Raw genomic sequence first — 22,593 nt, 5'->3', positions numbered from 1 at the left:
TTTTCTTATTTGCTATCTTATAACCAAATATGGTCTTGAAGGCTAATACTCTCTGTTGACAGACAGTAGGGACAGTAATCATGTCACTGAAGAATGTGTTGGTTAGGGGAAGGGGAAGATTATCAATATAGTCAAATATAAAGAACTATAACTTTGGATTACATTCCATTGCTTCTATCAGAATAGCTAAGTGTCAATTGAGAGCCTGCTTTTAAAAACAGAAAAAGTTAATTTTAGCCAAAATATAAAATAAAGTAAAATAAAATGTGCATCTTGTTTGGCGGGTGCATTACAGAAGGGAAGATTATAGCTGGAGAGAAGAAATGTATTTTGAGTTTGTACCTGCTCTGCTGATGAAAGCATTTTGCTAATGCTGGGGGAGAGTAATAGAGATTGACCCTGTCTCTCTCTGTTTTTCTTAAAGAGTTCTTCTGAGAATGATGATTAAATAAATATGGGCTACATAGAAATATAAGGAGTGCTATTTTAATTATGAGGATCAATTTAAATAAGAGAGGTCCTAGCAAGGATAGAGAATAGCTGATAAAAGGTTGATACGGGACAAACAGAGGTAAGAAACTTTAGCTGGAAGAGCAGGAAAAAGAGATAACCTTGGTAAACACATATCAGATAGGCTAGGACAGTGGTTCTCAAAATGTGCGCCAGGGCACACTGGTGCGCCCTAGAAGATTTCCAGGTGCGCCCTATGGTATTCCAGGGAAATATGTGCCTGTTGAGGACCAAAAAACCAGCAGGGTTTTTGGAGTTTAGATTTTTGGGGGACAGAGGTGTGGGGAATTGGCTGTAAGCTGACAGTCTGCCCAACCCCCCACCTCACTTGCCTGATTAGGTTGCAAAAGGCTGTTAAGCTGTGGTGCTGGATTGTTTACACTACCCCCCATGTTCCCCGGAAAGACTGGAGGCAAGTTTCTTCTATCCTTTGTTTGGTGTCAAGTTAAGATGATATGTATGGTGGGGGTTTTCTGCACTCTACACAATTAAGAGTAAAAAGAGAGGAATTCTTCAATGTATTGAAGAGGAAATGAGAGTTTGCCTTTCAAATATATGCCCAAACTGAAGAAATCGCTAGGACACATCAGGCTCATGTTTCTCATAAACACAAGAATGAAAACTTAACACATTCACGCTGGAACCTGCCGAATTTACTAAATCTTACTAAGAATGTATACTATATACATAAAAAGATAACTTTCTGTCCTTTTTTTAAATTTTTAACCCCTCTTTTTTACAAATTCTAAAAAGCATAACTTAAAATATAAAACATAAAAATGTTTTAATGTCAGAATAAATTTAATTTTGTTGTATTTATTTTAATTACCATAAAAGCACACTTGAACTTCATATTTTTTTCTTTAATATTTGACTTAATTATTATAACGTATTTCTCAGAAATCTGTATATACAATTGTAGTGTGCCTACAATTATTTGTAGGATTTTAAGTGTGCCCCAACTTCAAAAATTTGAGAACCACTGGGCTAGGACAATGATGGAAGCAAGGGGATCAATGAGAAGGAAGTGGCAACAGTCAAAGCAGAAGATGACCAGGAGAGATCAGGCTGCAGGAAAAAGAAGTGACAATACAATCAATGATATGAAGGAAAGCAAGTAGCAAAGTCACAGAAGCCAGATGAGATATACAAAGTGCAGAGGAAAATATCTGAGATGAAAGTTCAGTAAAGTCAAATGAACTATTGGTTCAGTGGGGCTTCTTGCCACATAGAAGAGACTTGCAGCAAATTATATACTGTATAACTCCTGCCTACTTCTTACATGTTTACCTCCTCTTAACAAGCAATGTATCTTTAATGATAAACTTAACCAAATTCAAAACCATAGATATAGCATGTCTCCCTATTAGGTCTACATTAAGTAACAAACCTATCTTTCAGTAATGTAGGCCTTTATATTATTCCCTTAAAAAAATACTTTTCTTGAACTTAAAAGTTCAAGAAATAACTAACAGTTTTCCCAATATACAGCTCAAATACTTAGACTTTCTTTTAAAAATAAATATTATTGAAATAATGAAAAATTACTTCCATTTCAGATTGAGATTTCAAAGTAAAGCTAGACAACTGGCTAACAGATACTGTTGAGACTTTGTAAGAAAACAGTATGTTTCAAAATCCAATCTAAATTTCACAGCAGAACTGACAATTTGAGATAATAAATATATTCATTTTAATAATTTTGACAGTATTTACCAGGTTAAGATCTGATATTTTAATATATTAAAAGAAGTTATGAAATACTATGTGCTGCTTCTTAATTATTTTTATTATAACAGAAGAAAAACTAGGGCAATTGAATGTTCATCTTTTTAAAATACTGCAAAATTTTTATAATCAAGTAGAACAAGGAAAAGAAAATTATGGTGCTTTCTCATGAAACTGTACTTGAAAAAAAGAATGAAGAGGCCCCAGTTGAAAACACAGGAGTTCACACATGCTAAGTCTGTGACACAGTTCCTGACAGAGTCAGTCTCCAGTGAATTTGCTTACTGATAAGTTTAGTTCAGTTCAATTAATTACTTCTTAAGAGCCTTTATAAAACTGGTAAAAGGGCACAGAAACCCAAACTCTTCCAGAAAAAATGTGGCAAAATAAGCTATTATAATGTACATCTGAATTTTATAATAGTTACATAGTTATATATACGGTAATTGTTCAATAAACATTTAATGACATTAATTAAATATCTGGGTTTTTTAAATTAAATTTTCAAAAAGAAGAAATCTCTTATTTGTTAGTACGAAAACTGGTTATAAGTTAACTATCAGCAAGAGTCATTCACTGTTAGAATTTATACACATATTGTAATACCACATAACACTATTGTGCCTGAGTTAACAAGCAAAGTAGATATTCCATTTATATTGGCAATGTTCCACAAACAACAAAGCTAAGACCAGTAGATACAACATTTTCAAAATGCATGTAAACTATTTAGATGAATTCTTTCTGCTGACAATCCCAGGGGAGAAAAGAGAAAATGATGTGTTTTACCCTAAGAGCTCAAAGCTCTCTAGGGACGTAATTCAATTGAAATTTTACATTCAGTCTAGCCAGGCAGTGATAAACAGATGCTTAAATTAGCTGCCTTATACCATAATCAAATATCTTAAAAAAAAGTTTCCAACAGAAATACAGAGAAGAGGGTAAAGAGAGAAAAAGAAGGAAAGTAAAACATTTTAAAAGAGCTTACTGATACTTTTAGAAAAAAAAAATGTTTTTATACTTCTTCTGGAAATAGTATACCACAGACATCGATCATACCTTTTAACACATTTACTGGTTAGTTTGTACCATGGGGCCAGTTAGCACACAATTTTATATCGAGTTTTTGAAAACTGGTTTAATTGGCAGGGTTTTAAAAATGCTTGCTGATAAATGAACTAAGGCGCTGCTATGAAGAATTGATGCTTCTCATCTCTCTCCTTTCCTCTCTATCCCTATCCCTTTCTGTTTCTGTTACAAAAGAAAAAATGATTGCCAGTATAACACTTAACTTGTATCTGTGCCTTTTTCTATTAGCCTGTCTTTTCTCAAAGTAACTATCGTATTTCCCCATGTATAAGATGCGCCCTTTTTTGAAAACTTTGGGGTCTAAAAACTGAGTGCGTCTTATTGTGATTGTAGGTTTTTTTACTTGCATTTCCCACTATTTCGCACTTGTTGTTTCGCACCTGTTACCAGTATATTGCGGTAGGTTACGTATTGCCACAATCTGCCCAGAAATGTCTCAGAAAAGATTTTTGTACAGTGCTGAATTCAAGTTAAAAGTGATCCAGTTTGCAGAACTGAATGGAAATTGTGCTGCTGAACTAAGTATGGTCCTCCTCCAACTGAGAAATCCATCCGAGACTGCCTATGAGAAGAAGAAATCCTACTGAAAACATCACAGCAGAAGAAGGCCATGAGAGGCAAGTCAGCAAAGTGGCCTGATTTAGAGAGGGAACTGAAGGTATGGATTGAAGAGCAAAGGGCAATTGGAATTCCTGTGTCCACAAAGATGGTTCAGCATGAGGCAAGAAGAATATCTGATGAAACAGAGGTTACTGATTTCAAAGGAGGACACAAATGGACTAAGCATGTGCACATGCACCAGACTTGCCCAAAAGATGCCTGAAAGCAATGAGCAAAATGTCCTTGAATTTCATCATTTTGTTATACAATGTAGGAAAACACATCAATTTGAGTGGGGACAGATTGCAAATATGGATAAAGTCCCCTTCAATCTGATGTCCCAAGTAACAGAACTGTTGATAAGAAGGGGTGAAAACTGTAACTGTGAAGACAAGGGGACATGAAAAGAGCCATTATACAGTTGTTCTAGCTTGTGCCGATGGAACCAAGCTGCCTCCTATGCTGATTTTCAAATGTAAAACAATGTCAAAAGAAGACATTCCTCGAGGAGTGATTGTCCACATTCATGACAAGGGTTGATGGGTCAGGGTGGGATGAAGATCTGGTTTGAGAAAGTTTGGAGAAGGAGACCAGGTGGGCTCTTTATGCAAAACTGCCCTATTGGTGCTTGATCAGTTCAGGGCACACATAATAAAAACCGTAAAGAAGATTGCTGCAGAGCAAAAGACAAAATTTGCTGTCTGTCATTCCTGGAGACTTGACATCTCAGCTCCAACCACTTGATGTCAGCATTAACAAACTCTTCAAAGCTGCCATGAGAGTCGAATGGAACCTATGGATGAAGTCTTCTGGGGACAATTTGACACCAGCAGGAAGAGTGAAGAAACCAGTTCTAGAAGTTTGTACCTGGGTAAAAAGATCCTGGGATAATATCAAGATTGAGATCATTGTCAAATCATTTAAGAAGTGTGGCATTTCAAATGCTATAGATGAAACTGAGGATGAGGCAATATAAGAAGACAGTGATTTGTCATCAGACACAGATGAGGACAAGCTAATGGGTGGGAGTTTTGACAGTGATGAGGAGTTGTATGAGTTTTATAATTAATAAAACTTGAGTTCAATGACTTTATGTAATACATTTTTTTTTCAAATTTCGGGCCCCAAAATTAAGGTGTGTCTTATACATAGGGAAATATGGTAGTAATACAAACAACAAATCACAAAATTATTCCATGATATCAAAATGGATGAAATTATAAAAGCAGCTAAAAATTTTTACTACTAGCAACCAAAGGGAAAAATCTACATCAAAACTCTGCAACCTCTATTTAATTGACTCACTAGTGAATGCTCTCTATTTTTGCTCTAAAACATCTACACTGACACTTCCAGTCTGCAGAGAGCATGCCACAGTCCAGACTGGAGCCATTCTTTAACAGTTCCACAAATATTGTCATCAACTAGGTGAGGTACATGCTTACCAAAACCAGCTGCACTGTTCTCAAACTAGTTTTTTGCCAATTGTACTTGTTACTGGAGCTATGCTACTTAGTTAAATATTAACCAAGGAAATGTGAGTGCAAAAATAGACTTGTTTCTAATGAAAACTAAACTGAATGCTTCAGAGAGACTCAATATAGATTAATCATTGGGGTAAGTGTCTGTTGATATAAGTAGGGGCAAATGCTTTAAAAACTAGAATTAGAAATCCTTTGCTGTACTTAAACACATATGCATAGTTTTCAAAAGTATTTGATTATTATATTAGATAGCAGTGTCACTAACAAGTTTTAAGTTGTCAGAAATTAAATATAAACACCAGCCCAGTGTTCTTAGTAACAGCAAAGACCGTTGCTTTAAGATATGTGTATGGCTCACATTTTGGTGCAGTGTTGGATATTCAAAACAAAATGTTACAACAATAAACAAATGTAAACTGAAAAAATAGTTAAAATCTAGAAATATTCTGTACTGATTTACTTTGCAAGCTTTTAAAGTTCTAACTTTCCTTTAAAAAAACTGAAACTGGAGAGCACAGATGATGCACTAAAGTGAGTTTCTATAAGAAAAGCAATGATAAATTCTACTTGGCCAACTGTAATAGGGTAAGATGCTTCCACTCTATCTTGGAACCTAGAACACAAATACAGGAGCTCACTAACTAGTGGCAGAGACAATTCAGTATAATAAAATGCCACAACAGAAACAGGAACAGGATGCTAATAGCATCCAGCGAGACACAGATAGCAAGGCACGAGTCAAGAGAAGTTGAAATAAGCTAAACCTTCAAAGGGATATGGAAGGTGAGCAGGTAGAAAAGAAGAGGCAGAGAAAACAAAGGAGGCAGTGGGAGATCATGTATATTTCTGATGATTATAGTTTTAGGTTTATGAATAAAGCGTAAAGGACAAGTGACAGAAAGTTAGGCTAGTCTTACCTACTATGGTCAAGAGTTTATTTTTTATCAGATAGGTGAAATAATTGGAAAAAAATTAAAGAGGGCAGTAACAAGATTTCTGTTTCAGAATCAGTGTTCTGGAGCTGTAGGGGGGCTGGAAGAGGGAGGAAACTAACCTGGAAGAGTAACTGCAAAATTGGAAATCCTAATCAGAACAGGGCCTGTGGGATTAGAAGAAAACATGGACTTAATATTTAAGAGATAGAACTGATAAGAATTAGAGAGCTGATGAGAAAAGTGCAAAAGAGAAGCATTTTAAGATGATCCCAAAGGCTTTCCCATGGGAAATGAGATAGATGATAAAGGCCAATTTAGTAAGACAGAGATATAAGAGAGACCTAGAGCAATGAAAGATATAATCAATCCCATCTTAGAAAGGATGACTATAATGTGAAGCTTGTCCAGTAAGCCACTAACTATTTGTGTCTGGACCTCACAAAAGAGGTCAAAGCTTGAGGAAGTGGTTAGAGGTATACATGGTTAATGAACAAGAATGAGGAGCTCTTTCCAAAAGCAGCCAGAAGTGACCTCTGAAAATGGTTCACTATGAACTTGACCCAGAAAACCCCAGAAAATCATGCAAATCAAGAAGTTCAAATCTTCACATTTGCCTTAAGAAAACTCATAAAACTGTCCTGGCCATCAAGAGTATGCACATTCAAAAAGCCAAATGTGTATTTGAAGGATGTCACTTTACAGAAGCAATGTGTGCCATTCTGCCATTACACTGGTGAAATTAATAGGTGTGCCCAGGACAAACAGTGGGGTTGGACACAGGGTTGATGGCCCAAAAAAGTGCTGAATTTTTGCTGCATGTTGCTTAAAAATGCAGAGTAATGCTGAACTTAAGGGTTTAGATGTAGAGTCTCTGGTCAACGAGCACATCCAGGTGAACAAAGCTCCCAAGATGTGGTGCAGAAATTTACAGAGTTCATGAGCGGATTAATCCTTAAATGAGCTCTCCCTGCCACACTGAGAGGATCCTTACTGAAAAAAAGCAGGTAGTTCCTAAACCAGAAGAGCAGGTTGCACAGAAGAAAAAGATGACACAGAGGAAATTGAAGAAACAAAATCTTATGTCCTGGGAATAAATTCAGCATAAAATAAATACCAATAAAAGTAAAAAAGTGTCATCCTGATAGTTACAGGTTCAATCCCCAGTCAGGATGCATATTAGAATCAACCAGTGCATGTATATGTCAGCACATCCTATGTGTGTCCCTCTCCCTTCTTCTCTAAAATAAGAAATAAAATAAAATAAAAAGCAGAAGAAAGCATAGTCCTGGGAGCCAGGCTCAGTGTGAATCCGGGCACAACCACTAACTAGCTCTAAAGATATTTATTTATTTATTTATTTATTTATTTATTTACAGAGACAGAGAGAGAGTCAGAGAGAGGGATAGACAGGAACGGAGAGAGAGGAGAAGCATCAATCATCAGTTTTTCATTGCGCATTGCAACACTTTAGTTGTTCATTGATTGCTTTCTCATATGTGCCTTGACCACGGGCCTTCAGCAGACCAAGTAACCCCTTGCTCGAGTCAGCGACCTTGGGTCCAAGCTGGTGAGCTTTTGTTCAAACCAGATGAGCCCGCGCTCAAGCTGGCGACCTCAGGGTCTCGAACCCGGGTCCTTTGCATCCCAGTCCGATGCTCTATCCACTGTGCCACCACCTGGTTAGGCCACTAACTAGCTCTATGAGTTGGGCAAATTACTTAACCTTGCTGTGTCTCTGCTTCCTCACATGGAAAAAAAGGGTTAGGAATAAAACTTAGTTCACAGGATTATTGTGAAGACTGAATGAGTGTATGTGGGGTGTTTCTAGGAGTGACCAGAATGTAGTTAAGTGCTGCTATGTATTAGGTGTTCCTGTAATTGTTACTGTAACCAAAGCTAGTTGTATGACTGAGAGCACCCCCTAATATGAAGAGCAGGATGCAATCAAAGAGGAAAATCCCTTGTATGACTGAGAGCACCCCCTAATATGGAGAGCAGGATGCAACCAAAGAGGAAATCCCAGACACGCTAAGATTTAAGAGGTGGAAAAAGCTGGGGGGAGGGGGAAAGCGGGGAGAGCAGGTAAAATGGAGAAGAGTACTGTCAGAGAAGAGAAAAGGGAAAAGTCAGTAATGTTGAGGTCATGACGATATGAAATAAAGTTCTTAAAACGTTGACTGAATTCAGGAATTAAGAAGTCCCTACAAATTTCACTAAAAGCAGTTCCAAGAGGATGGTAGCTAAACCCCATCTATAAAAAATAGCCTTGTACCTCAATTATCCTATTTATCTTTATAAATTACATATGTACACTACTTTCATTGGCTAGTCTTTTATAGGAAATACACATTTAGGGGAGCTTTTGTACACCAACAATGAAGACATAAAACCTTGATTCAAATAGTTTTCCTGAGAACTTCCAACCTGAGGGGGTAATTTCTTGCTAGGTCAGAATATTTGAAAAGCACAGCATGGCTAATGAGCAGCATGTAGCTAGAGTCCACTTTCTTGTTGCTCAATTGTGCTTGTGTTGAATTAGTACATTAATGTGATCAAAAGTTTTTAGGCTAGTGTCTTTTTTCATATTAGGTGAGAAATAGTCAAATATTGACAATTTCATCTGGGCAAACCCATATAACCCATAAATGCATTTCCTTGGCCCCACATGAACTGTCAACACACTGAAAGCAAACAAACAAGGGAATGACTGCAGTCACTCCCTTGCATTGCAGAACTGAATGAGTATCAACCAATGTTTACATGTATGACATGTAAATAAATTAAATATAGTTGAATGTAGCAGGTGTTAATAAAGTTTAATTTTTAAATAAATTTAGATAAAAATAAATAGAAGTTAAACATGTTCTTCCTATGTCCCAATGAATCTTTGAAAACCTCTGTTGAAAAAGCTCATTAAAGAGTAGATTCAGGAAAACACGTTTGAATAGTTTTGGGGAGAGCTTGCTTGTACAAGAAAGACGGGGTGTAGATCTCGGCCTAGAGGAAGACAGAATTAAGGAAGGGCTAACATGTTTTTTTTGTTGTTTTTTGGGGTTTTTTTTTGTATTTTTCTGAAGCTGGAAACGGGGAGAGACAGTCAGACAGACTCCCGCATGCGCCCGACCGGGATCCACCCGGCACGCCCACCAGGGGCGGGGCGCTCTGCCCACCAGGGGGCGATGCTCTGCCCCTCCGGGGCGTCGCTCTGTTGCAACCAGAGCCACTCCAGCGCTCGGGGCAGAGGCCAAGGAGCCATCCCCAGTGCCCGATCCATCTTTGCTCCAATGGAGCCTCGGCTGCGGGAGGGGAAGAGAGAGACAGAGAGGAAGGAGAGGGGGAGGGGTGGAGAAGCAGATGGGCGCTTCTCCTATGTGCCCTGGCCGGGAATCGAACCCGGGACTCCTGCACGCCAGGCCGACGCTCTACCACTGAGCAAACTGGCCAGGGCTAAGGGCTAACATGTTTTTAAGATGGGAGAAATCTGAGCATGTGTGCAGGCTGTAAGAAGAAGCTGATGTGGAGAGCAAGAGCTGGAAATGAGAGGTGATGGACCCTAGCCTGGTCAGGTGGGTCAGATCACCACAATGGCAGAGCCATTTTAAAATATGAGTTCACAAGCCCAGAAATCTCCATTTTAAATAAGGCCCCCAAGTTATTCTGATATTGCTGCTCTGCAGAACAGAGCTGGCACCACTGACTAATAGCTCAGAGAAAGAGATTTGTATTTAACAGATTTAAAATGCTTCACTTTTTCAACTCTACAATATACTTTGGGGTCCTGTTTTAGATAGCCAATTAAAATTACAAAGAATTTTAATAACCTAAAGGTACAATCAAATATCTTCTTCTCTAATCCTTAACTTTTCCTTTATCACCCCAATTTCAGTTTGGACTGAAAAGCCTTTCTTCAGGTTTGTTCTCAGACTTCAGATGATTCAGCGCTAAAACACTCCTGGGACACTTATCTGTTTCAGTCACAGGCAGTCAATTCATCTTGCCTAAACAGTCCACACTTATCACCGGGAAAGTCTTAGGTTGCATTTTCATCTACTCTGCTCTCTGATCTCCTGCTTCCTTTCCCTAAGCAGCAGAAGTGGAAAGAAAAAGAAGAGAAAGAGAGGGAAAAGGAGAGAAGCTCTACAGTCTTTTCATCATGAGGATAAAACCTTTATTGACTCTTCGGGATCACAGAAAGTTCTCTCCACACTCGCAACAATTTTGTAAGCAAAATTTCAAGCCAGTTCATGGCTTTATTGTTTTTTTTGTTTGTTTGTTTGTTGTTGTTTTTTTTTTTTTTTTTCATTTTTCTGAAGCTGGAAACAGGGAGAGACAGTCAGACAGACTCCCGCATGCGCCCGACCGGGATCCACCCGGCACGCCCACCAGGGGCGATGCTCTGCCCACCAGGGGGCGATGCTCTGCCCATCCTGGGCGTCGCCATGTTGCGACCAGAGCCACACTAGCGCCTGAGGCAGAGGCCACAGAGCCAACCCCAGCGCCCGGGCCATTTTTGCTCCAATGGAGCCTTGGCTGCGGGAGGGGAATAGAGAGACAGAGAGGAAAGCGTGGCGGAGGGGTGGAGAAGCAAATGGGCGCTTCTCCTGTGTGCCCTGGCCGGGAATCGAACCCGGGTCCTCTGCACGCTAGGCCGATGCTCTACACCGCTGAGCCAACCGGTCAGGGCCTATATTGTTTTATAGAAGATGGCAAGTCTCTGTAATTTAATTTTCCCCAGCAAGCCCTTTAACAATGATATCAGTTTCCCTAATCACTTCCTTAACTGCATCCCTTATATAAAAGAGATCATTTTAAACAAAACTTAGATACTTTTAAAGAAGATATTTAAAATAGTTTCAGTAAAAGATTACCCCAGTCTATATTTATTGTTTTTCTATTAATGTCCTAAGTTTCACTTCCTAAATAAGACTGACAGAAGTTATTTGAAAGCAGAGATCAGGTTATGTGTTACAAGTAAAATGAATATTAGTATCAAGACGGGGATATGGAAAGAGGATTAAAATTTACTGGATATCTGCTATGTATTTTGATGAATACATTTTATCTCATTTAAATTTTACAACACCCCTATGTGATATTATCACCCTCATTTTGCTGATAAAACTTCAGTTCACAGGGGTTAAGAGAGTCATATATCTATTAAGTGGCAAAGCCAGAATTTTAAGCCAGGACTATGAATGCAAAGCCCAAACTTTTCCTTGGGTATTACAGATTGTGAGTAAAGAAAGAAACATTAGAAATTCCACATTCAGAATAGAAATAAATAAATAAAGGGAAATTATATGATGGTCTAACCACTAAGCTGTATACCTGAAACTAACATAAAATAAAACTGAAAGAAAAAAATAAAATGTACAGTAAAAAAATGAGGCGGACTATGGAAGGATGGCAATAAAAAGGAAAGAGGGAGGAGAAAGAAGCAAAGAATGTGCCTGAGGACCGGAGGGGGCAGGAGGGGACCCCAGTGACGCCAGTGCCTCAGAAGGAAAGAGGAGCGCGGGTACCAGGGGAGGGCAGCTGGCTAAGTCCGATGTGGCTGACTCATCTAAAAGTATCAACACAAGGAAGAGGCGGCCTAAACAGGGGTTTTCAAACTGAGAACCCTGATCAAAAATAATAACCTGGAGCAAGCCTTCATGGAAGCATTCAGCTCAAAGAGCCTCCATGTGCAGCAACAGTAATAAAAGTAAGGTTGGCTAAAAGGAGAGAAAATATACGTTTGTCCCTGTAAGGAAGAAAGGGTGATTATTTGGGGAGAGGGAGTACCATGTGGGAAGCAACAAGATCAAAGGCACAGAAAAGTACTTGAATTAGAAGCACTTATAAACAAACACAGACACAAAGGAGAAAATGACTATAAAAGAGACATGAGGATAAAGCAGAACCTAATGAGACTGGTTACCTACAGAGGTGGTGGGAACATGCGGAAAGGATAAGGTATGGCAAAGGACAGATAAAATGAGGGAGTGACACTTCTTTGAGTATACTACTAATTTTTTGAAACTATATTAAATATTTTTATGTAAGAAAAAAACTTCAATAATGGAGGGGAGGTGCCTAAAAGGAATTTTAATAAAAACAAATGAATCTAGCTGACCAGGCATGTGGATGGAGGGTTGGACTGGGACACAGAGGACCCAGGTTTGAAACCCCAAGGTTGCCAGCTTGAGTGCAGGCTCATAGATATGATCCCATGGTAGCTGGTTTGAGCCCAAAGGTTGCTGGCTTGAGCTCAAAGGTGGCTGGTTTGAAGCCCAAGGTCACTGGCTTGAGTCCAAGGATGCTGGCTTGAGCGAGGGGTCACTCACTTGGCTGTAGCCCCCACCCCTTATCAAAGCACATATGAGAAAGCAATCAATGAACAACTAAGGAGCCGCAACAAAGAATTAATGCTTCTCATCTCTCTCATTTCTTGTCTGTCTGTCCCTCTCTCTGTCTCTGTCAGACACACACACACAAAAAATAAAAACAACAAAAAAATCTAATTGTATTTAAAAGGAATAACATAACTATATCAAGGTGGGGGGGAGTGAACTAATCCAAATAACTTCTGTATATGGTAAATAAAACATAAAATTTGCCATTTAAACCATTCTTAAGTGTACATTTTGTTGGCATTAATTACATTTATGGTATTGTACAACTACCACCACTATTTATTTCCAAAACATATCCATCACCCCCAAACAGAAATTTTATAACCATTAAGTAAAAATTCCCAATTCCTCCAGCACTTCCAAGTAACTTCCGAACACTAAATTTTGACTGTTTATCTTTAAAGTGAAAATTAAAAAACAAACAAATGTGAATAAAACTGAAGTCTAGACAGCAGGTTTGTTTTTCACATTGCCATGGGTTAGCAATTCTAAATCTGCCTTCCGTATATTCTAGAATTAAGCAAGTAAGAGAATAAACTCTGTGCTTTGGATTAGATTTGGAGTTATACAAATGAACCCATACTTTTACCACATATAAAGAGATCATTGTGGAAAAATTACATACATGTGTGTATACATAACGTATTTCTTAGCTATCTGCTAAGAGCACATAAAATCAAGGACACTGTAGTAGCAATGATCGGTTCCAGTGGCCAGATCCTAGATTCAAAGTTCTACTCTTCAACAAAAAGTCTCTTTGGAGAGATGGCTGGTCCCACAACTAGAGCTGGGAAGTAATAAGGAGAGACAGGATCATCTTGTTGAGCCAGAAAATAAGAAAGTGATTGATCCAAGGATGATAGAAAAAGTCAAGAAACACTGGAGGCTGCTTGAGGGGCTCCCATGGGTCAAATCAGGGACAATAAGTACCAAAATGATGACAGTAATCAAGTATAATATACTGACTAAAATTAAAATCCACAAGTGTATACTGATGGAAATACATGAATAAATAAATGGGAAAGAAAAATAACTCTCCTGTGGGGTGGAATGCCAACTAAGAGATGTAGAAGAAAAGCCTGACCAGGCGGTGGCGCAGTGGATAGAGCATCGGACTGGGACACAGAGGACCCAGGTTCGAAACTCCGAGGTCGATGGCTTGAGCGCGGGCTCAACTAGTTTGAGCAAGGCTCGCCAGCTTGAGCCCAAGCTTATTGGCTCAAGCAAGGGGTCACTGGTCTGCTGACCCCCCCCCTCCCAGTCAAGGCACGTACGGGAAAGCAATCAATGAACAACTAAGGTGCCGCAAGGAAGAACTGATGCTTCTCATCTCTTCTTCCTGTCTGTCCCTCTCCCTGTCTCTCTCTGTCTCTTGTCACAAAAAAAAAAAAAAAGAAAAAGAAAAAGAAAAAGACACAAGGAGGTCGGTTTGCTGGGATTTGTACCCGGACTTGTGACAATCAAAGCCCACACTCTGACCTGCTGCACTCTCCTCTTCAGCTGAAAATGATGTTTCTCATCTCTCCCTTCCTGTCTGTCTCTCCCTATCTATATTCTCTCTCTGTCTCTGTCACACAGAAAAAAAAATGTAGAAGAAAGGACAGAGTTAGAAATTTACCATCCAGCCCTGGCTGGATAGCTCAGATGGTTAGATCATCGTCCGAAAACAGATTGCTGGATCGATCTCGGTCAGGGCCATACAGGAGCAGATCAATGTTTGTCTTGTTCTCACTCTCTCCCTTCCTCTCTCTCTAAAATCAATCAGTAGATAAAAAGAAATTTAAAAAAAAATTACCATCCAGAAACTCATTCAAGTAAAGATCATCAATGGATGCTTAACACCAGTAAGTAAAATGAATAAGAAACAGAATTTTTTTTTAAATTTTTATTTATTGATTTTAAAGAGACAGGAAAGGAGGGAGGAAAGAGAAAAAGATAGAGAGAGAGAGAAGAAACATCAATCTGTTCCTGTATGTGCCCTAACTGGGGATCGAACTGGCAACCTCTGTGCATCGGGACGATGCTCCAACCAACCAAGCTATCCAGCCAGGGCAAAACAGAATAATTACATCATCTCAAAGCTTCTCCCCACAAGATAGGTATTGACAACAAAGAGGAAATAACTTACAGTGGGGAAACCTGGCAAACACCACCTCACCCAAGTAAAATTAACATGAAATCATCATGGGGCTCCTCACAAGATGCATTAAAAATACATGACACCTCTTCTATGGGATTGTGGACCAAAATACACAACCTGCATCTCATGAGGAAATAGCAGACAAACCCAAATCAAGGGCCATTATAAAATAAATAACTTGTGTTTTGGGGTTTTTTTTCAATAAAATAAAGTCATGACAGGCCAACACAGACTGAAGAATAGTTCTAGACAACTACATGCCACAGGTGATTCCTGATTGAATACTGGACTAGTCACGTTGTAAGTTTCCTTTTGCCACAGAAGATGTTATTGAGACAACTGATATGATTTGAATATGGGCTTTATATTATATATATAATAGTATTAGATAGAGCTCGCTTCGGCAGCACATATAATAATAGTATTAGATAAATGTTCATTTTATAACTGTACTGTGGTTATGTATGAGAAACTCCTTGTTAATAGAAAATAAGCAAATACTCAAGGATAAAGGTGCATCTTGTCCGCAACTTAACTTCAAATGGTTCAGAAAAAAAAGCATATATATGTATGTGCACATACATACAGATATAGAAATGATAAGCAAATGAGGTTAAGAGTTAACGTTTGGGGAATCTAGATGAAGAATGTATGGGAATTCTTTGTGTTATTATTGTAGCTTTTCTCTAAGTCTGAAATTATTTCAAAGTAAAAAGTAAAACAAAACCATTCAGTGCATTAAGTCAGCTATTGCTGAATATTTTTTTGCAAGAACCTCATGAAGTGATCACTTGGGCAATGCTTGAATCTCACCACTTCTACCACCATTTGATATGAATAACCACATCTTTAGACAATTGTTATTGTTAGAGAATTTTTGCTTATATTGAGTCAAAAATCTATCCCTGTACATGTTTCATCCATCAAATCTATGTGCCTTTCCTGTGGTTACAATGTTATCTCCCTAAATCCCTCAAAAGCCTTCTACTGTCCTTTAGTTATAGTTGTAACACATTTCTTTTTTTAAAAGACCAAAGTTCTTGCTCTCATTGCTTGCTGCTAAAGATTTCTTTTCTCATCCTCTTAATATTATTTCCTCCACAAAAAAATAAAGTTGATGGACTAGATGGCCTCTAAGATCCTATCACAAGACTGTCAGTCTCTTAGAGGCCAGGGCTGTGGTATTTGTATGCCTAGCACTGACACATGGTAAATGAGGAATATATGTGTTGGATTGACTGAACTTCCAAATTAACATACTAAAATCAATCCTCTGATATTTTCCAACAAGCAGATCTCTGCACAATGCCACAGATTACATATAACTTTCCAAAATATAAGTAAAAACCATCTTTACATTTCTAATTGTTTCCCTGTAATCCAATAAAATATGTAATGCCATCACAGGAAATAGCTGTGAGCATGAAAACTATTGTAGGTGCCCAATCAGTATTTACTCAACTGAACTTTCTACTTCTTTACATTATTCATCCCATGACACTCACCTGTGAATTTCAGTAACAGCCCACATGTAAGCCAATCAACATCTTACATTAACAGTCTCAGGTGGTATTATCTCTGGTTAAGAATCACACATGCAGTTCTGTCATTTTCTGAAATGAATCAACTAGGCAGAGAAAGTAACTTACCCAAAGTTACACAGTAAATTAGATTCTAGTTGAAACTAGAACTCAAGCCTTAAGACTCCCTTGTCAGAACTGTCTACCTTATCATTCCAAAAAATTGACACTTAAAATGCACAACTGTTACTCGATCATATTTTGAAGGGCTTTCTAGAAATTGAAAGTGTCTTAATCTACTTGTAAAACATATATAAACATATTTGGTGTAAAAAACAAATTATCCATAAAGTTCACGCTGTGTTGCTAAATTTTGTACTAAACCTGTTGTCCATTTTGCATGTTTGAGAAACAAAAGTCTTTTGTTTATCTCCTTCCTAATTTAATTAGATCACTCTATTTTATAACATATGGTTCTTTTGAAGAGAATTCTGGAATTCTGATATACAGTTGACATGGAGGTATTAATTAAAAGCAGCCTTTATGGCCTGACCTGTGGTGGCGCAGTGGATAAAGAGTCGACCTGGAACGCTGAGGTCGCCGGTTCAAAACCCTGGGCTTGCCTGGTCAAGGCACATATGGGAGTTGATGCTTCCTGCTCCTCCCTCCCCCTTCTCTCTCTCTCTTTCTCACTCACTCTATCTCCTCTCTAAAAATTAATAAAAGAAAAATTAAAAAAAAAAAAAAAGCAGCCTTTAAAAAAATAAAACAAACAAACAAAAAAGCAGCCTTTAAAGGTTATGAACCCAGGATATTAAAATTTAACTGAAGACTCTTAAGATATACCACTGTACTTTAACACATGGTAGAAAAAAAAGAGTATATTTAAAAAGCTAACTTTTTTGCCTGACCATGTGGTAGCACAGAGGATAAAAAGTGTCGACCTGGGACGCTGAGGACCCAGGTTCGAAATCCCGAGGTTGCTGGCTTGAGCGTGGGCTCATCTGGATTGAGCCTGGGCTCACCAGGTTGCCTGCTTGAGCGAGGGATCATAGACATGACCCCATGGTCGCTGGCTTGAAGCCCAAGGTCACTGGCTTAAGTAAGGGGTCACTGGCTCAGCTGGAGCCCTCCAGTCAAGGCACATATAGGAAAGCAATCAGTGAACAACTAAAGTGCCACAACTACAAGTTGATACTTCTCATCTCTCTCCCTTCCTGTTTGACTCTGTCTCTCTTTCTCCTGTTAAAAAAAAAAAAGAGCTAACTTTGGTGGTGTGAAGAATTTCTTCTTAATTTATCTCTTTGTCACCCTGACCACTGATATGCTGAATTTGCAGAAATTTAGATGTTACTAATTATTAGGTTATGTGGTTTAAATGTTACACATTCTATAGTACTCATCATCAAAAATAATGTATGGCAAATTACAATGTAGATAGCTTAGTGATGAGTAAATAGGGAGTTGAGTCTGATAACCTTGGTGGTCAAAACAGAAACCATTAAGAAAATGAACCATGGGGCCTGATCTGTGGTGGCTCAGTGGATAAAGCGTCGACCTGGAAATGCTGAGGTCGCCGGTTCGAAACCCTGGGCTTGCCTGGTCAAGGCACATATGGGAGTTGATGCTTCCAGCTCCTCCCCCACTTCTCTCTCTGTGTCTCTCCTCTCTCTCTCTCTCTGTCTCTCCCTCTCCTCTCTAAAAAAAAATGAATAAATTAAAAAATAATTAAAAAAATAATTAAAAAAAAAAAAAGAAAAAAAGAAAATGAACCATGGGATTTAACTGAGGGATTTAAATGAACTAAGGGATTTAAACCATGGGAAGATACAACATGTTCTATGTCGAGTAGTTTATTCTAGGACTATGAATGCATTTATAGGATATTACTCTCAAAGGAAACAGTGGCAGCAAGATGATACCTATCATGCAGTCTGACAATGGGAACAATATAAGATAATTCAAATATGGCTTCTGTTAATCTCTTGTTACCTTTTATATTCTTAAGTGTTGTTTATAGTACTGGGTTACTGGTCAGGATAACTGTATATTTTTTATTTCCCAGATCCACTATTTCCCTCCAGACCATGACCTAATACACTAAAGTTCATGACAAAGGATCACATCAAGTAGAAAACATTTCTTTTTTGTTTTTAGATGTGCAAAAATGTTTCAAATGAAGGCACTCTTCTAATTTAAGATTTTATTTTTCCCAAACGTCTAAGGAATGAATTTTTTAAAATCCAAATGTTTTTCCTTTACATGTATTAGCTTTAATACAGATTTATAAGACCAAGAAGCAAAACCCAAACCAAAGCAATATTTTAAAAAGCCACACATGAAGCCAAAAAAGTAAATAACTGTGGTATATAAGGCAAAGTGAGTTACCCAATAGGTAGAGGAAGAAAAAGAAATATCCCACAAAAATCTCCCATTTCTAATGTTGCTGAATTATCTTACTAAAAGCCTGTGGTTATACTTTGTATTTCTTTTTAGAGTCCATTTTGGGTCTTTTAAATGTAATACATTTCTAAAGATCATCTAAAATAATAGCTGTGCCATTTTCCAAATAAAACAGTTCCTTGTTGTGGTCCATTTTAATCTTATGACAAAGATGAGAGGGAACATCATTATTTCACTTAATATATACTGAAAACAATTTCGAATCCAAACTATATAAAATAAAATATGTAATCAAATATGTATTGGCATGTTAATAACTGAAACAAAGTTGTATTTCATTAATAGTATAAGTTTCCAAAAATCCTTCATAGATAGGTTTGCAATCATTGTTGTTATCTACCATACAGATTAATATTCAAAATTGATAAAGGTATTTTATTCCAAAGATAAAACTTCTTTAAAAATGATAAAAAGAGAAAGTAGAAAAAGTTCCTTATTATTCTACTAGTTGAAAACAATAGTTAAAAGAAAAATCCAAATAAGGACATATTAAAGATTTTATAAAATTATAACTTTTAAAAATTTTAGCTTCACAAGGATATCTGTATCAGAATCAGCCTAAATGTCTAAAAATAAAAAATTGGTTGAATTTATTATAGTGTATCTAGAAGAGGGTTTCCCATAAAGCTCAAAATGGCTTTGGTTTCCTCGCACAAGTCCCTTCTAAGACTGTATATCTGATTTTTGAAGACTTTCAAAATTAAAATATAATAAATGTAAACTACATTTAAGTGTATGGCTTGATAAATTTTGCACAAGCAACCACTCTGATCAAGAGAAGAACATTACTAGCACCTATGCATTCATGCCCCTCCCAGTCACGCCCGCCCTCCCAAGGTCAGCACTAGAATCCTCCAAAATCATAAGCAGTGCTGTGTGGATCTGGCTTCATTCACTTGACTTTATGTTTGAAAGACTTTTCTACATGTGTGTAGTTGAAGATCTTTTTTCAATGCTATTTAGTATTCTATACTATATTCATCTATTCCACTATTGACAGGACTTTGATTCTGCTTTTGTATTTGTTTTTCTACCATACTTATTAAAAGATAGCTCCCGCCCTGGCCGGTTGGCTCAGCGGTAGAGCGTCGGCCTAGCGTGCGGAGGACCCGGGTTCGATTCCCAGCCAGGGCATACAGGAGAAGCGCCCATTTGCTTCTCCACCCCTCCGCCGCGCTTTCCTCTCTGTCTCTCTCTTCCCCTCCCGCAGCCAAGGCTCCATTGGAGCAAAGATGGCCCGGGCGCTGGGGATGGCTCTGTGGCCTCTGCCTCAGGCGCTAGAGTGGCTCTGGTCGCAACATGGCGACGCCCAGGATGGGCAGAGCATCGCCCCCTGGTGGGCAGAGCGTTGCCCCTGGTGGGCGTGCCGGGTGGATCCCGGTCCGGTGCATGCGGGAGTCTGTCTGACTGTCTCTCCCTGTTTCCAGATTCAGAAAAATGAAAAAAAAAAAAAAAAAAGGATAGCTCCCAAAATTTTATAAGCATTAGGCTTGGATCAGTCTCTGGGGACATTATATAATGAAATATCTTAAATCCTTTTTAGAGTCATGTTTTAAAATAAAGAATAGCATAGGAGCCTGACCAGGCAGTGGCACAGTGGATAGAGCACCGGACTGGGATGCAGAGGATCCAGGTTCGAGACCCCGAGGTTGCCAGCTTGAGCATGGGCTCATCTGGTTTGAGCAAAGCTCACCAGCTTGGACCCAAGGTCGCTGGCTTGAGCAAGGGGTTACTCGGTCTGCTGTAGCGACCCCCCCCCCCCCGCCCCCCCGTCAAGGCACATATGAGAAAGCAATCAATGAACAACTAAGGTGTCGCAACAGAAAACTGATGATTGATGCTTCTCATCTCTCTCTGTTCCTGTCTGTCTGTCCCTTTCTATCCCTCTCTATGACTTTCTCTCTGTCTCTAAAAAAAAAAAAAAAGAATAGCATAGGAGATCAGGTGTATACTATCTCATAAATGTCTACTTAATAAATGCCAAATTAACAAGTACAATAAAGGCATCCTAAGGAAACTTTGATAGGTAAGATAACAGAAACATTAGCTCAAATGTATTTTAGATTAGAATTGTCATTACACTATGGGAACTACCTCTCTAGCTGGCCCCTTCTCAAAACAACATATTAGGTGTATTACTAGCATTGAAAGGGAAATAGGGACTTGAATTTATCATATGGTTTTTAAAAAGTGGAACAAGAACCAAGAAACCTTACTCTTTCTGTCACTAACTAGCTTTTAAGACCTTGGTCAAAGTCACCTCATCACTATGGGCCTGAATTGCTTTATTTTGTAGATAGAAGGATTATAATTGCAGAGATTGCTTCAGCTCTAAAATCTTTAGATTCTCTTATGTAAAATAATGATAAAGAAAAAGCATTTCTACTTTTTGTTTTATTAAAACGGTATATGAAAATTCTAATACTATGCTATGCCATAATCTCATTATGTTCTCATTCATACTCCAAATATTTAGGAATTAAATAAACAGGTATTATTTACAATAATTTTTTGCTGTGTCTTAAAGATATTTCAACAAAAAAAAATTTGTTGACAATCTTGGGCTAAGAAATGTATTTTACTGAAAGGTTTTAAAATGCAGAGAAATTAAGTTATGTGAAATACATTCAAATGTGAAAGGAAAAACCTCCTAGGTACCCACAACCTTACTATTAGACCTCAAATCCCCACTAATGAGTTCTAAAATTACAAATTCTGGTTATCTTTTTAAAAATTTATAAAAATCACTATTAATTATTCCTAAAGATTCTCAGCAACTGATAATTTTCTCCCTTATTCTGCAAGAATCTCAATTTACCTTAATTTGTGATTAAAAAAGGGAGTAACAAGTAATAAATTATAAAGTAAAAGTATTTTTTAAAATCCACCCCAAAATGATAATAACAGAGGAAAAAATAAACACCCAAGTGAGGAGATGGGAAAGTGAGCAATTTGGGCAAAGAAAGTTCAAAGAGAGGTTTGAAAATCAGGATGACAGTTTTATCTAGATTTGCCAAAGATAAAGGAAGCAAATCAAAGTAAAAGTGATAGGTCTAGCATTGTCCTATTTCCAGTAAAAAAAAAAAGGTCTGGAGGGAGAATCATGCACTTTCTGAAGTTTAAGCAATCTATTTATAGAGGTGAAAAACAGTCTAAATAGGTGGCAGGAACTTTAAGTCATAGATGAAACTTATAATAAAATACCCCAAAGATAAAGAAAATAACCAAAGAATTTTTTTAACTTTTAGGATGTCTAAATTTTCAAATAAACTAAAAATAAATATAGAAAATGTGACATAATTAATACCTATGATTGTGTGTGTACACAGCTCTTATATATATGAATACGTAAGGCTGTCATTTGCTTCTTTCTCCTCTGGGGACAATAAAACCATTTCTAATAATAACATTTCAATAGCTACTGTGACAATAAAAAGTTTTCCTTTCAAATATAATTTTTACAAAACCAACAGGAAAACTTTTAGAAAACAATTTGTACTTTAAAATTTGTACCTAACTGCACATGGCCCGTTTCATTTGAAATGAAACACCTCAAACAGTTCAAAATTAAATTTAGAGATGACCAAGTCCACAGTTAGAAATGCGGCGACTCCTAAACAAGAAGCTAAAGTATTGTTTTCAGGTAACAATCTTTAAAAGTAATAAATTTTAAAATCTCACTTTACATTATTTTAGAAAATTAACCTTAAACAATAGTTGCATCTTTCT

General features: G+C 37.7%; 1 protein-coding gene across 3 annotated transcripts in view; it reads right to left on the bottom strand.

Annotated features, from left to right (window-relative positions):
• Positions 1–22,593, bottom strand: part of TAF3 (TATA-box binding protein associated factor 3) — a 209,643-nt gene that overhangs the window by 124,694 nt on the left and 62,356 nt on the right. The gene's annotated exons all lie outside the window — the stretch shown is intronic.

Source organism: Saccopteryx leptura, chromosome 5 (genome assembly GCF_036850995.1).
Source record: "Saccopteryx leptura isolate mSacLep1 chromosome 5, mSacLep1_pri_phased_curated, whole genome shotgun sequence".
Classification (NCBI taxonomy): Eukaryota; Metazoa; Chordata; class Mammalia; order Chiroptera; family Emballonuridae; genus Saccopteryx; species Saccopteryx leptura.
The sequence above is the reverse complement of the archived record's forward strand: the minus strand, read 5'-3'. Positions and strand labels throughout refer to the sequence as shown.